We start from the raw sequence: 17,392 nt of genomic DNA on the forward strand, positions 1-17,392 counted from the left end.
TCTATTTAAAACATTCCAGTTAGATTTAGATGTCAGAATAACACGACGACAGCTCAGCTGGGGATAAAAGTAATAACATCCTGCCTAACAGAGATACAGTAAGAATGTTTTTGATTGCAATATTAACAACCTTGACATTTAACCCTCTAGACACAGTTATCCAGAAACATTATATATATAATTAGTTAGGGGGAAAGAGAGAGATCCGCCTTACAAAGCTACTGTGAAAATTTAGTAGAACGGGGAAAAGAAAAGAAAAGTCTGTGCTCTCCTTTATCCTGAAGATTAAAATAATAGAAAAAACTATCCTTCCACCATTCAATACAAACCTATTCTCTCTAAAAATTCTGGAAGAACTTTCAATGTTATTGTATAGAGTATGGATAATATTATGCAGTTGATGGACTAATCATACACTCAGTGTGCAGTATATATATAGTACATGTAAGCTATGTATAACTAAGCCTTCATTATTTGGTTGGCAGTCTGAAAAACTTCAGGGGTGAGAGAATGGATAGATCATAAATACTCTCTCTGGGATAGAAGTATCATGTGAAATACAAATGACATGGCTGAACATTCCTTGATACTCACCTCTGAACAGGATATTTACTATACAGTCAATATTTATTTACAGCTCTTTTACTAATCTGATCTACAAATTTGTTTTAATTTTAACGCCTGTGAAAATGCTGCTTTCATCCTCTATGTGCTTTCCAAATTGAAGGCACTCATAATTTTACTGATTATAAAGGAGCCTTGCTCTGTTTTGATAGTGTTAAATTACTATTTAAACCCTTGAACTTAATATTTACTGTTAATTATCAACAATTTATCTTTTTATATTTATGGGCCAGATTCACAGTGTAAAGTGGTGTAGCTCCACTGAAACTAATGGTTTACACCAGCTGAGGCTCTGGCCCTTATACATAGAAATGTCACACCTCCATTCCAATCCTTTTATCATCAGTTCCCAAATCTCTTTTCTGTTTATCCTGTACTTACATTGAAATTAGTCTCCTTTCATTTTTATTTCTGGTATTTCATTGTTAGTAAATTTTCACTCCCTTGTACTTCACTACATCATCATCTTCAAACATATTCACAAGGCTTTGACTTGAAATAGGTTGGTGGTACATGTTACATCACAATTTTCACCTCTTGCACATTAGCAGTGAGACTTGAGAATATTCTTGTTTGTTTTCCTTTTCTGACAGATGAACAAATAACCCTTGCCTACGAATTTTAATGAGTACCTCAAGGCTTTTTCCATACAACTCCTCTCAAGAATTTTTAATCACTGAGATAAGCACTTAGTTAAACTAAGAAGGGTTTAAGTATTTGGATTCTTGACTGATATTCCTCTGGATTTCATATTGAGTTAGAATCTCTCTCTGCATATCTATATATGTGACAATATAGGAATAAAATATACTTACAAACGGAGCCACCCTTGGGAAGTGAGGGGTGAAGGTGGTGTAAGGTGCACAGCAGTGTCTGGAAGCAAGCTAGAACTTGACTGCAAGTGCACTGGGGAAGCATGCTCACTTTATGAAAAGGTTTAATATCTGCCCCACCCCAAGAGAACAGCTCCAGTCTGTGTCTGGTGCATAGGGAACTGCAGGCCTTGCTACACCCAGAGAGACCTCTTCTGAATCATTCAATCCTTCTGGCAATCCTGGTGCTCCTTCGCACTTAATGGAGCTATGCAGAGAGGACCCCTACCTGCTGAGAGGGGGAGGGGGGGCACAGAGTGAGGGCAGCAGCTTCAGCAGATGTTACTGAGCATGCTCAGTTTGTGTGAACGTGCCCCGTACAAGCCAAGCAGCAAATCTGCGGGGACACATGCCCCTGCGTGCCCCTCCACGCGTCGCCTCTGGAGCTATGCTGATTTACAAAAGCTGAGAATATAAACCAATGAGTGCACACAGACAAATTATAACTATGGCTGTGCAAGCGTGTTAGGAGTGATGAGACTCTCTGCCTGCTTTTTTTCCTACACAACAGTAAACCCACATGGGGGCAGAGGGAAATTGGGGCAGCAACCGAAAGTGGGGCAACTATGTGACTCTTTAAAATGGCAGCTATGTGACTCTAACCAAAACAAATGGGATGGTTCCTGTTGGGTAAATATTCACAGGCAAGAATCTAGCAGCTGCAGATCTCCTTTTACAACCAGAATAACAAACAAAGAAAAGCTATTCTTAAACTCAGTCTCTATGGGACTTAATAGAGTAACTCTCTTAGTGAAATCAATTATTTCACCAAATAGCTGCCAAATCTATCAAGTTTTCTGGCATTAATACAATAACTACACTAAGAAATGTGAATACCCAGGCCAACACACAAAGAAGCATTTAAAGAATCCAAAAGATTAATGCAGTCTTCGAAACAGTTTATATTCATTCCTTATCTTATTGTATTGCTTCTTGAGGTATGGAACAGTACTGCATATATTTACCAGTACCAGATGACAGGCCAGAAACAGTCCTCGCTGCTGTTCACATCTTTGCACCACAACATATGGCAGAAAGGTCTCCAGCAAAACAATGCACTCAGTTTTCAGAAAATAAATACTCACATGCATAGAGTTAAGCATCACATACTTAAGTGTTTTGGTGGGCTGGGCCAAAGAATTTGTAATGTTCTTTATTTAATGACTCCCGTAACATTATCATGGTCATCATCTCTTTACAATTAGTATACCATGAGCCACGTATGAGGCTTAAAGATGCCAAGCAATTTTTCCAAAAGTCTTATTCAGCAGCCAGATACAAAAGACACAATCAAATATCCTTCTTGCTGGCATAACTGATATAGATGCTTTCACTGATAATTACCTGACATGCAGTGTATGTACAGCTGACATCATAAGAGACACTATTTTGTTAATGGAAACCTTGATAGCATTTCATGTGGGAGCAGGTTAAGTGTTATTAATATCACCTGTGATGCCTTTTATAAAGAGAAAAAAGTCTGAAGACAACTACAGTGCAGAAATGAGGCCATACCATTCAGGAAAACTGAAAGTGACTGTTCAGGATTGATGTTCACTATTGAATAGTCATTTTAGTGAAGAGAGTGATATAAAAAGCTACCTTCAAGCTATTTCCAGAAGGAAGCTTCTTTCAGGGGTTTTATTACTTTGGCAGAGAATATGGTGGAATAAGATTTGTAAACAAACCTATCCTGGTTTTGCCCCAGAAAACTCAAGATTCACTTCCACCTATGCCCTCCATGGAGGCCTGGGCCTGGGTAAGGAGGACCTCTTCTTTATTTCCCCTCTCTTAAATAGTTTATGCCACCTAATGTTCCCATAAGGGTGAAATAATAGAGGAAAACATTTAAGGTAACACAATCCTCTATAGCCCAGACAATGTATACCGCATAAACTTATTATTGTATGGAGAAGGAATGGGCAAAGGCATAGCTTGATAAAATGAGAATCTTCAATTTATCACAAGAATACAGCCCCATCTAAAATCCCACAGTTCTTGAGATCTCAGTACCCTAAGAGTCTTGTGAGTCACTTAAATATCACAATATCTGCATGAATAAATTCATTGTTCCTGCAAGTTCCTCCGTGGAACATATATTACGGAAATGCACTAAAAATCTTGATGGTTAGCAAAAATAATCTCAATTAAAACTAAGGATAATGAACCAAAAAGTAAACAGAGAAAGTTTTAAATTTAAAAATATGTATCCAGATATTTTAGGTTATGAAAATTGTGCTTTAGAAGATGCTGATGATGGTGGGGTCATTCGACCTGTAGAGAAGACAGCAGCCTGCCTCCTGGTCTCCTTAACCCCAATGCACTAATCCTCATCAATTAAGGGCGCCCAGGCATCTAAACCATAACTTTCTCTCAGAAATGTACTAATTAGATGAGGACCGCCCCTTTTTGCTGTATTATGGATCCTGCTGGGAACAACAGAAATGCCAAATAACCAAAGCCTGAGTATCCAAAGACAGGTAAGACTTAGAGATTGCTGGGTTTTCTCACACAGGACTTTGCAGATATGATGGACTTTCTAACTAGTGAAACTTGACCTTGTATCTCAAGATACATGTGAGTGCTCTAAAGATGCGGAAGAAGTCAAAGTTCATTTGACCTATTTGGATAACAAACTACAAACTGCAATCTGTAGGAGGTTAAAGCAAAGAATATTTCCTTAAGGGAAAGACTAACCAGTCTTGAGGAGAAACAAGAATATCTTGAAAACAGAGCACATTGGAATCATTTGTGGATTTTGGGGATTCCTGAAGAGCTGGAAGGAAAAAAAAACAATATGATTAGCTTTCTCCAGAACACACTCTCTGAGGTACTGGGTTTGGATCACTGTTTGCCTCTCCTGGAGGCTGAAAAGTCTCATCGAGTGGCATGGGCCAGAATGAGAGAAAACAATAATAACCCCAGATCCATAATTTTGAATTGCTAAGATTTAACAATAAAGTTAAGCTGATGTTTGCCAGGAGGCAAAAAGGAACTGAAGTGCAAATATTTTAAATTTTCTTTGTATCCAGACTTCCCTGTAAATATAAGCAAGATGAGAGCAGCATTTAAAGGCATCAAACGAACTCTCAGGGGATCAGATATTAAACACAGCCTCAAATATCCTGCAATCTTCATAATGAAGATGACAGACGCTGTGAAATACTCCAGTACCCCATTGCAGGCTTGGCAAGCACTACAGAAATTGAGACCAGATCTCACGACAGGTAACAGGATGATCCTCTCATAAAGGAAAAGAAAATGAAGAGTATAAGCCCTGAAGAAAAGGAACTGTGACTGGGAAAACCAGGCCACTCACGTACATATATTTGACGTATCTGATATATTTAATAATGTAATAGGGTGTAATTAGTACCGATAGACAAGATATTTAGTATAACTTGGTAATTAATACTCTCAATATATTGATAAGCCAGCATAAGTGTATCTATATAGTCATAACTATAATACTCTTATTGCCTTATTTCTCCTTACATAATCATATTTAAAAGTCTATTTATTTGTTTATTATATATACATGATGTTGATATATTCATAACTGTTTCCTTGGATGTTATTTGTGACTGCCTATATCACTTAATATGGGCTCATGTATATTTATTTTTACATTTCTATCTATACTGAAAGTTTATATATTTATAATATGTGTATGGTAATAATATATTCATATCTATTTATTTGCACACATATTCTTTATGTCACTTCATGTTTACCCTTTTCATTAGTCTATCAGTATAAATATTTATATACCACATGCACATTAGCATTTATGTACTATATACTATTACTTATGCATTCATATCTATGAAGTAATAGGTTTCATTCATTCATTTACCATGGCAGATGTATGTATTTTGGTAAATATAGGTATGTTTCTGGCAGATTCCTAATGGATTCATATTGTGCCTGGTGGGAGAAAAGGTGGGTGTAGGCATATGCCATCTGGGATCTCAATGTGCCCATATTGGAAGTCTGGGATGTTAAGAGTAATGGGGGTTGTGTATTTTTTATTTATTTCTTTCACACAGAAAGGCACACAGAGGCTGTCAATCTAACTGGGCATCAATTAGCAGTGGAACAACCACATGAACTCTAATAAGGTTTAGTCCTAGAATATACAGGGCTTAATGAACCCTCCAAGACAATCAAAACTTCAAGGCATTTAAAAATCAAATGCATGCCACATAACTTACCTTCAGGAGACCCATTTAAGGAATGAAGCTGCAGACAGAATTAAAAATCTATGGGTGTGATATGAACATCGCTTTTCTTTCAACTCCAGAAGCAGGGGAATAGTGATACTAATCCATAGCAGCCTAACTTTTCAATTTATTCAGTTGTGGTCAGATTCAGACGGCAGATCCATAACTATTGAAGGCATTTTCAATGCTAAGAAATTAGTTTTGCAGAGTGTATATAACCCTAGTGGTGGGAATGCATCCTTTATTGCAGAAATAACTGTTATTATTTCCAACAGAGCTGATTCCCCAGTGGAACTAGGAGGAGGAGATTAGAACGCGGTCAAGGATAATATCCTAGACAAAAAACTCTGTGTTCTAGGTGAAAATCTGAGGCTTTTGTAAACCATCTATTATCCCTACTAAAGGAAATTGCACTAGTGGATATTTGCAGACTGAAGTATCCTACAAAGCGTGACTACACATATTTCTCCATGGTTCATGCCTCCTATTCCAGATTAGATTTTTTTAATGGATGTCTAAGGTGCTAGCTCCTGTAGGTCTGGAGGCACAAGTAATATTGTCACCTTCGCTCTTTCTCCCATTTCTCTTCACACAGATACTAGTCAAAGTGCTAACAGATCCTCAAGATGGAAGTTAAACGCACCTCTACTTAGAGACCCTAAATTTATTCAGATGACTGAAATATCCATTACCAACTGCTTGAAGGCAAATACAAATACTGTCTCCTCTACAACTTTATGGGAAGCACTGAAGGTTATATTAGGGGGAGAATTCATAACATTGAAAGAAAGAAAGAAAGAAAGAAAGAAAGAAAGAAAGAAAGAAAGAAAGAAAGAAAGAAAGAAAGAAAGAAAGAAAGAAAGAAAGAAAGAAAGAAAGAAAGAAAGAAAGAAAAACTTAATTCTTTGGCAGAGGGGGTTACCAAATTTGAAAAAAAAACAAACAAGAAAGCCCTCAGAAAGATGAGTTGCTATACTCTCTCATTACCTCAAAATACAAATAAAATGAATGTATTGAATTCAATGTGAATTCTTTCTTAATAGAGTTAAACAGAGGCATTATGAATGAAGGGATAAAGCAGACAAACTCCCAGTGAGAAAAATTAAAATGGCTTCATCCAGTAACACTATATCCTCTTTACTATAGTCTTTCTGTACTAGAACCTAATGAAATTAACAAACAATTTAAAGACTTTTATGAATCCCTTTGCACATTTCAAGATGAGTTCTATTCCAATCTATCTGACCAATTCCCGGATGGACTACCCCTAAACACATTGTTGCTACTACCTCAAACTGATTACATGGAGGAAGATATTTTTCTATTTGAAGCTCAGAAGGCAACTGGATCATTCAACTCAGGCAAAGTACCTGGGTGTGATGGCTTTCCAACAGAATTTTATAACACATTTATCAATCAATTAGTACTGATACTGCCAGAAATCTACAGTAAATATTTACAACAGCAATAATGTCACCGGATATGCGGACAGCGATAATTACCCTAATTCTAATAAAATGATTGTGTAAAAATGATTTGGACCTAATTTTCTGATCTGGATTGATATTATTTACAAACTACACCTTGTTCTAACAAATGGTGCTGTTATCTCCTCCACTTTTCAGTGAAATTGAGGAACACATCTGGGATGCCCTCTATTGCCGCTACTATTTGACATAGCCATGGAACTGCTAACAGCATATATCAGCCAGACATCCTCTGCTGAAGGATTTACCATCAAGATAAAAAGTACAAGATTAGTGGTTAATGTGGATAATGTTCTGCTCACTCTCAAAAATCTCTCTTCTTCAATTCCACTGCTACTGTCTGCAATAAGCTAATTTGTGAGCTACCAGGATTTTGGATAAACTGGAACAAGTCTCAAGTTGATTAATATTTCTCATAGACCAAATCCATCTCAAGTGCAATCATTCTACTTTCATTCATGCAAAGAGATAACGTACTTAGGCATCAGGATATGATCTGCTTTATCAAAACTAGTATCCTCAAACATGGATGATATTCAGAGAAGTGACAAAAGACATGGAGAAATAGTGTTCACCAATATATTTATTGGGAAAGGTAGAAGCTATTATTGATTAATTAAGGACTAAGATTAACATATATGTCTAACTTAATTCCACTTAAATTTCCTGCTTCAATTTTTATAAGAATAGAGTTATTCAATAATTCTTGTGGAATATGAAGATACCACAGATATCCCACAAGATATTTAATAAATCTGCCCCCTCTCTCCAAAAGGGGGGGGGGATTATTTTGATCTGTATTTATATTATCTGGCTTTTCAATTAAGATTTTTAATAAAATCATTCTGTCCCTCTAACACATCCCAAACACCCAGTGTGATTTGAGATTGAAGAAAATTAGTTAATCTTTTGCTCTCTCTCTGCACTTCCATTTAAAAAGCAAAACAACAACAACAGTTGCTTGCACTTTTAAGGAAAAAGGAAATATTTACCTGCTCTTGGAGTGTTCTTCAGAAAATCAAGTCCATTAGCACTTCTAATCTCACCAGCTATCTTTCCATGCCAATCTAGAATAATCCCAGATTTAAATCTGCTAATAGTTCAAAACTCAAACCCACTTGACTAACCAGGGCATATTCATCTTAAAGATATTATTGAATGGACAACTTGAGTTGCCTTCACATATCTTCATAATAAATACCAGTTACCAAGAAACCAAGATTATTCTACAGTAAACTGCTACTCAAAATTATGAAAGAGCTGAGGAATTCTTGGCAGGTTACAAACATCACATCACTTGATGTTCACCTTAAAAAGTATGTGAGCCAAAAACATTTTGTGGGTAACACATACAATAGCTGAACTCCTTGATTTAATCTGACTATACCTTAAAAGAAAAGTGGGGGAATGAGCTGAATATCTCCCCTTCCTCTAACAGGTGGAATAATATTTGGCAAAATATGCACAGAACATCCAGTTCTCTGTTTTTGCATTTTTTTTTCAGAAAAACAATCTAATTAGATCGTATTGGACTCTTGAGTGATTGCATAAAGCTGGACTTGCCCCACATAATAAACATTGGAGATATGACAGCTCCAATGCAAACTTGTCTCATGTAACCTTTGAATGTTAAAGTATATCCATCTCTTGGAAGGAAGTGTGTGGTATTCTATCTTCCCTCTACGTCAAGCCTCTGTATTTTGGGCATTCTGGAAGATTTACCCTGTTTACGTAATGCCAGCTGATGGATGCAGTACCCTTATAATGGCCCAAAGTGTCATTTTACAAAAATGGAAATCTGCTATTCCCCTCACATTCTTTGATTGTCTAACTGAGCTAACCAACACCATCCTCATGGAAAAACTGACATTAATCTATAGACACACAAGTTCCAACTATGAAGACACTTGGACTTTCATGAGACCATTACAAACTTACTCCAGGTTGACTTCTGACGTTTTTGTTTTGTTTTGCTGGGTGTGGGAAAGAGTTGTTACGGAATTTTTATCTTCTATATCTCAGGAGTATTTAGTCTATGAATATTTCTCACTGAGTTATTGTTAAATCCATACTCCTGCTGTGTTTCCTTTGTCGTATTTAAGTATGTCTCTATGGATATGTTAAAACTTCTGAAAAATATAAATTAAAAAACGTACTGTTGATAAGGAATTGTTTTGGGGGAAATAAGGGTACTAGTTAAATTGTTCTCCATTCCCTGTACCAAAAGTTACAGTCTTCTGTAAGAAAATGCTGGGCATGGGACCTACCATAATTAATCGTTAAGACGGACACAATCCCAGTGCCACAATCTTGGTAAATGATCCCTTAACTAATCAGCTGTAAAGAGGTAGTGAAATAATCACAGCCCTTTGCAAACTGTGTGGCATAGGGTCTTTACCTAAGCACTCTTCAGAATGGATACTGCAAATGTCTCCCCCTGGCTGGAGAATTCTTGATGAACCCTTGATGAACTAGCAGACTGAATCTCCAAACTTTCCTTAGGTGAGTCACTAGAACTCTGAAAGTACCAGTGTCTCAGGGACCATGTGAAGTGTGGGACTGCATTGTTGTGATCAGCTGGCAACACATTTGATTAAGCATTGATTTTACCCTTAAGCTGGCAGATACTCTTTGTGCTTCTCAGATCTCTGTAGGGCTCACATTTCTATTAGTGTAAATTTTTATTTCATATGATAGGCAATGTGGAAATGTAGGGCAGAGTGCCAAAGAGTTGACAAAAATCATAGAAATGGCCAAGAAACATTTTATGAATAGAACCCTCAATCTCCATTACTAGCTGAACTATCCGTTCTGTATTCGTTCATTTTGCAAAATAAATAAGTGAATAAAAAGTGAAATGTGTCCCATTTCTTAGAGCTCTGACAACCTGCCAGGTAAGCAACATTCTTTATTTGAAAACAATAAATTACCAGGTGAACTAATTTAAACTACATTACGAATATAAAGGTGAAGGTAAAACATGAGTTTACAAACAAATACAGTAATGAAATACAGCATCAAGGCAAGGCAGATTTTCCTCTTGCCATTTTTATATAAGGGATATATGTTATGTCATGTGCTAAGGATGTCCGGTGGGAACTGAAATAGGTGCTACCACTTATGGCACCGTTCTTTATCAGATAGACCCAGGAAATGTTGCTTTGAAATCACTCACCATGTGACGACTGAAAATCCTGACTGCTCTCATCCCTGATCCCCATATTAATTCTTGGTGCCCAGCAGCAGCCAAGTCCAGTTCTAGACTAGCCATAGTGTACAACTGTGACACCCTTACTTATGCTGGTGAGATTTACTCACACGATTACTCCAAAGAGTAAGGACAGTCCACTGGTTTGGGAGCTAGCATTGGACTCAGAGACCTGGGGTCAAGTCCCTCCTTCAGTGCAGACTTTGTGTGACTATAGGCAAGCCATTTAGGATCTCTATGCCTCAGTTCCCTATGTATATAACAGGGCTAACAGGGGTGTTATGAGGATAAATACACTGAAGGCTATAAGGCTTCCTACTATGGTAAGAGGGGGCAGGTAAGTACTTTGAATAGTCAGTCTTCATTGGGACCCTCATATAAGTAAGTATTCCACAGCTTGGCTTATGGTCATAAGTAGCATTTAATCAGTGGAACTACTTGTGGAGTAAGATCGTAATAAGGGTGTCAATGTGGCTGTTAGTAGCTATAGCAGCACTACCTTGTGGAGTAAGATCGTAATAAGGGTGTCAATGTGGCTGTTAGTAGCTATAGCAGCACTACCTTGTGGAGTAAGATCGTAATAAGGGTGTCAATGTGGCTGTTAGTAGCTATAGCAGCACTACCTTGTGGAGTAAGATCGTAATAAGGGTGTCAATGTGGCTGTTAGTAGCTATAGCAGCACTACCTTGTGGAGTAAGATCGTAATAAGGGTGTCAATGTGGCTGTTAGTAGCTATAGCAGCACTACCTTGTGGAGTAAGATCGTAATAAGGGTGTCAATCTGGCTGTTAGTAGCTATAGCAGCACTACCTTGTGGAGTAAGATCGTAATAAGGGTGTCAATGTGGCTGTTAGTAGCTATAGCAGCACTACCTTGTGGAGTAAGATCGTAATAAGGGTGTCAATCTGGCTGTTAGTAGCTATAGCAGCACTACCTTGAGCAAAGGCTAATATTAATGTTTACTTCAGAATGGAAAGAAAGAGGTAATATTGGTATCTGAACATGAATAAACACATATTGAGCCAAATCCTGAAGTCCTTACACACAGCCAGATTTTTAAAGGTGTTTAGGCCCTTAAAGATGCACATAAGCACCTAATGAGATTTTCAAAAGTGCCTGGAGGCCAGTTTCTATTACTTTCAATGGAATTTGAGCACTGGGGCACTTTTGAAAATTCCACTAGACGTCTATCTGCATCTGTAGGCATCTCAATACCTATAAAAACCTGGCCCATACTGTTTCCTCAGGTAAAGTTCCTAATGATGGGGAGTTATGTTTGAGTGAGAACTGACTACAGACTGGGTAAGAACTTCAGGATTGGGCAAACTGTCAACACGTTAGGTATATTGAGTCTATAGCTTGGTGTTCAAAGTAAACCGATTTTATTATTTTGTATTAAAATGATAGAAAATATTCAATAGGTTCTAAGAATTGGGCTAAATGGCCTGGGACCAACAAGCTCAATGTCATCAAGATGACCTGATATAACATTTCCATCTAAAATATTTGATTAAAATTGTGGTAACGCATGTAGTTACAATAGGATCATCTGTCTCTTGGGAGCAGATTGTGAACCCATACTCACACAAGAAATACCACTGAACCAAATACCACGGAAACTGCTCATGTAAGTGCTCAGCACTGTTTAAAAAAAAAGTGCAATTCAAAGTCTGGGCCTTGGTTAGGAATGTTGCCACTTCTGTTCTGTCAAAGCCCAGATTCATCCATTAGCCTCAAGGAAAGTGGAAGCCCTCCTTGGAGACACAGCACAATGCAATGAAGGACACATTCAGCTGCTTCATCATTGTCCCTTTCATTGTTTGCATCAGGACCCACCCTGCTCCATTTAATCATTTCCCACTCTCTTATCTTAAGAGATGAAAATTAAAATACAGCCCCATATACTTAAACTAATAGATGTGGTTTTTGCATGGATTTAACAAATTATGTTTCAGCATCTCCACTTATTTGTCTGTATGCACACTACCTTCTTCCTTTCCCAAGTTATACTCCTCGCTGACAATGGCATAGGAAACATTCCATTTGAGAAGAGAGGAACATACTCTTGACTTTCCTCTCCTCTCTCTGCTGTGACATCTAACAGTAATTGCCCTGAGTCAAATTAGTTTTCAAGTACGGTTTTGAACTTCTCACGCTGCTAAGACAAATAAAGCACATTAATGACATATTTAGACTTGGAAGGATTAATTTTTTTATCAGTAAATCAAATAATTATTGTCTGACCTTTCCATCTGACTCCCAATAATATCCTGTGACTGAAAAAGTTTAAATAAATAAAAATAGACAAAATACTTAGAAACACTGATGTTATCCACCAAAATTATAAAAAAATAAAAATCAAATTCTGCCAAGCCTACATATACTTTCACTTTGCCTGTTGATTACTGAATAATTTTGCAAAAGACAGCCACTTACCAGGTCCTAAAAATTCCCCTTTCTGGGATTTCACTAAGTAAAAATAACAATGCATACTTTTCTTTTCCTGTGGGTTGATGCTCCATACCTTGTTCATAATTTATATTTTTCTAATGTGCTGTAGAAGGTTGCTATGCATATTCCAGACTCACTACTCTAAAATCTCTTCAAAAGGAATGCTGAAACCTTTCATTTCCCTTTAAGGGATTTTGTGTAGAATTAATAATACATATTAATAATTCACAAGTTCTTTTTGCCAGCTGGTGGATGAGCCGTTTCCCTAGTATTAATGATATGCCTTAATAATGCATTTTTTATGTTGCCAGCTAGTTGATGGGAAGTTTGCTTATGAAATAATACACTTTAACAATAGGCAGTTTTGCTTTGCCTGTGGGTTCAGGAGCAGCAGGTGAAAAGACTCACTGTATGCTGTAAATATGTACTGTGGACTTATTATGGGGACCATTGAAAGCTTTAACCTACCTAGCATCTCTTTCAAAGCTATTTTAATGTAATCTGTGTATGAATGTTAAAAATGCACACCCCAAGTTGCAAGTGTTGGAAATTGCTATTACTCTCTACTGTTGGAAATGTACAACTTACAATCTTTCTTGAGCTTCATTAAATCAAAAGAAGAGTACAGTGGAGGAATATAACTCAATTTTTGTCTTGTTCTTTCCTGTAAATATCTCAAGATATTGTTTGTAAATATGATTGTGTGTGGGGGGGAGTCCTCCTTCTCCTTTTTTGCTGTATTTCAGATAAATTGCTTACATTTGTCAAAAAACTAGAGGTTTGAACTCCATGGAAACTCTGTAACCTTACAGTCTGCTCTGAGTATTGAGCATCAAGTTAATTATGACTCGGGATCACTAGTTCTCTCCTACTGTCTGCTTGCTCGGGTGAGGAATACATTATTTTGCCACTTTCTGTGCAGCAGCTTATTCTCCCATTCTGCACCCAGCCAGTTACTCTGGATGTCAAGTAGGGAGCCAGAGCTAGGGGCTCGTTTTTCTCTCTGCCCCACTCCTATTCACATGCTTTGAGTGGGGAGTAATGAGTGAGTAGCTCCTGTTGTCCTTCACATGGCCACATTTACAATCTGAGCAGGGGACTTAGGGGGCCTTTACTGCCTGAACGTCTGAATAAGGGCTGTGACAATCTAGCCTCTTCTGGGAACATCCTATCCATGTCCCATTGCACCAAAGGTAGGATATTGTCCAGATCATCACATAAGGCCCTGTTATAATTCACCCCTGTTCAAGGACCTCCACACCACTTCTGTTGCACAACGCCATGATGGATTTAAATGGAGCTTAGCTTGTGCATGGGATCTCAAGAGTTCCCTTTGTACAGAGGTGAATTTGCATGAACATTCACTCCAAGTGCATGTCCAATATTAAGATTCTCTCTCTCTCTCTCTTTTTCTTTTAAAACCAATTTACAGAATGTTTCCATTCCCTTTCCCCCCCTTGAGGCTTATCATAAACCTGGTTAGAAATGTTTCCTGTGCTTAATAGTTTCTTGACTTTCCCCCCCTCTGTTATAGTGCACTGCATTTTTACAAAGCATGTGATAGAGTTATGTATTGATTCTCTTTAAAGCTGGCTTATGAGATGGGAGACAGATTTTCATTTGCAAGTAATTTCAGGGCCCAGGATTCTCTCAGTACATTAATAATTATAAAAGCTAGAAACCATCTACTGAAAAGGATATCAATATATCCACCCTAAATAATAAAAACACAGTAAGTTTAATTGCTGTTTAATTGCATGATCTTTAAGGTTGCAAGCAATTTTCAAAACATATGAAGAGGTAGATGCACTCATTCCAGAAGGAGAATACAAAAATATACAAGAAATAAAAGGAAATTGTTTTATCTGCCTTTGCAGTTTAACTTCAATTTATTTTTTAGTTAATGATGACAACTCCCCAAAAATCCAAGTACTGAGTGATACCAGAAGTGTCATTTACAATGGAGCTAAACAGTCCTTTGTCTCATTAATCATGGAAAAAACTGACAATAGAAAAATGAGCTGGCAGAGTGTATATTTCCCCTGCAGATCAGCTTGATGCATGAGTAAGTAAAAACAGGTATTGCTTAAAACAAAAACAAAGAAGTGAGCTAAGTTCAGCGCTTTGTTGCTAGGCAATAGTTCCTGCATTTGGTACCTCTTCAAAAAGAAGTTATAGAAGCTTTAGAAAGTCTGTTTTTTAAATAAGGAGGAAGCGTCAGGAATAGTTATATAATAGCAAGTCACTTACAAAGGAATTATTCTGTTCTATTTGGATTCTTATACAGTGCCCATCACTGGTATCTGAGCATGCATCTTCATTCTCCAGAATATCTAAAGTATTTCAGCTACTTTGTTGGCAGCAAGGACTTACACTACTTAATAGTTTCTTCAGTGGCCCAGTTCTTTTGTTCTGTGTACTATCCCAGAGCTGAGCAAACCATCATTTATCTAGCAAAACACAAAAACAGCCCTTTTAAATTTGTGGATTATTCATGCACAGTTTAGGATTTTCTGAAACGTATTCATCACTCATGTTTCATATTCATATTTGCTTTCTGCAAATAATGGCTTTTTGCTCTGCCCATTAAAATGCCTGCCAGTGAAGAAGTTCAGTAAAATAACTGTGGAAGGTGCACCAGAACAGGGCATGGGCACAGATGAAAGGGGATTCAACTGTGTTATTCAAGCTAATATTCACAGGAAATATTTTCAAGTGTTTGCTCAGGTCTGTGCTCTACTTTCCTCACAAATGTAAGTTAGCAGTTGCTATATTACAACAGGAAATCTCTCCTAAAATTCCAGATGGATTATTCAATGATTTCTAAAACCTTTTTTTTCAAAACTGGGCATCTAAATTTCACCTGCAAATAAGCAGATGCAGACAGTCATCACATTGGAACGAGTGAATAATCATGAGGAACAGGTAATTGTGTGTCAATCCATGTATATTTCATGAGTGAAACTTTGGGTCTATTTGTCAAAATGCGTCCCCCACTATTTATATCAACAACGTAACTGCACTTAAAAAATATATAAGCCTTCCTGCAGAAATGACTGTTCTTATTGTGCACAACTTGCATAGTGAAGATACAAGACAGAAGCGAAATGTCTAGTGTAGAAGTGGGTTTTCCATACAACATATGGAAAGTATCTTGATGTAATTGTGATAATAGTAGTGTAACAAATATTCTAAGAGTGATGCAGTGTTTCAGTCATGTGACCCCCATCAATACTTACCCAGATGTTGTGAATCAATTTGTGCCAAGGGCAAGCTGAATTTTGTAAGCCATTTTGAAAAACAAATAGGGAATCATAGAAGTTATTTCTGAAGCTTAAAAAAAAAAAAAGTACAGCAAGAGCATTAATAACCATTAGAAGACGACTTGTCCTGAAGTGTGCATTATCCATCACATAAGTGGTGGCTCATTTAGGATTCAAGCCAATCCTGAGCATCTGAGGCCCACCACAGTTTACTAACACACCAGGACCTCCAAAGCTAAAAGCATGATCTGTTACAGCATGAGCTAACCAACGCAGGCTTTGCAGCTGGGGGCTTTAACAACTCATATCCTCTGTGGGTCAGCCCAGAGGGGACCTATAACACAGTTGTTTGCACAATATCCCAGCTTCCTTAATACCCTGTCCAGTTAATCTTTGTCAACTGTGTGTAAAAACTAGGATTATATGCAAAGGGTTATATACTGCTCTGGGCATTTCACATGTGGACCAAGGATAGTACAGGGATCTCATGTCTTATTCTTCGTGCTCTCTGTAATACATGGATACAGAGATAAGCATAGTTACAGATGTGGTCATTTTGTTGGTGTCATGCAGGCTCACCACAGGATTACTGAAATTCAAGGACAATGATTTGTAATCCCCACTACCAAACATGAAACTGGTGAACAAAGAAAGCAAAATTAGAAAACTACTATAAACATGTGAGCACTGATTAATGGCTTGATCCTACTTCTATAGGTATCAAACACAAAAATTCCACTGGCTCAGTGGGAAGAGATGGGCATTAATAGCTGTCACTGTTTCTAAAACAGAAGATAGGAAGAAGGTCTCTTGGTAAAGACACTGGAACAGCGCAGGGGGACGGGGGAGATTTGTGTGTGATTTCCAGCTGTACCACAGACTCCTTGTGTGATCCTGGGAAAGTTATTTAATCAATCTGTACCTCAGTTCCCCTTTTCCTCCTCTGCTGTTTCTTGTCTCCTTAGATTGTAATCTTCTTGGGGAAGGAACTGCCTCATATTATGCGCATACACAACAACGAGCACTGATCTCTGTTGGGACCTCTGGACACGAATGTAATACGAATTATAATAATCAATATCATCATCCGTTGGTGATTCATGATCATTCTGAGCTGAATTTGAAAGCTGTCTATTGCTACATACCCAGTGCTGGGATAAGCGATTTCCTATTTTTTCCAGTTATCCTCTCCTGACATGGAAGGGCACTGGTCCTTTTGGAGCATTTCTCATTTGTTTGCTGGGTATTTTCATTAAGTCTGAGCC

General features: G+C 37.6%; 1 long non-coding RNA gene across 4 annotated transcripts in view; it reads right to left on the reverse strand.

Moving 5' to 3' along the window:
* LOC140916868 (uncharacterized) overlaps positions 1 to 17,392 on the reverse strand; it is a 312,726-nt gene that overhangs the window by 109,431 nt on the left and 185,903 nt on the right. Inside the window, exon 1 of one of the 4 annotated variants that reach the window (XR_012160676.1) lies at positions 4,194 to 4,274. The exons of the other annotated variants lie outside the window; for them this stretch is intronic. This is a non-coding gene — a long non-coding RNA (uncharacterized lncRNA). Of the gene's footprint in view, positions 1 to 4,193; positions 4,275 to 17,392 lie in introns of those variants that run through there. 4 annotated transcript variants of the gene reach the window in all.

Source organism: Lepidochelys kempii, chromosome 9, assembly GCF_965140265.1.
Source record: "Lepidochelys kempii isolate rLepKem1 chromosome 9, rLepKem1.hap2, whole genome shotgun sequence".
Taxonomy (NCBI): domain Eukaryota; kingdom Metazoa; phylum Chordata; order Testudines; family Cheloniidae; genus Lepidochelys; species Lepidochelys kempii.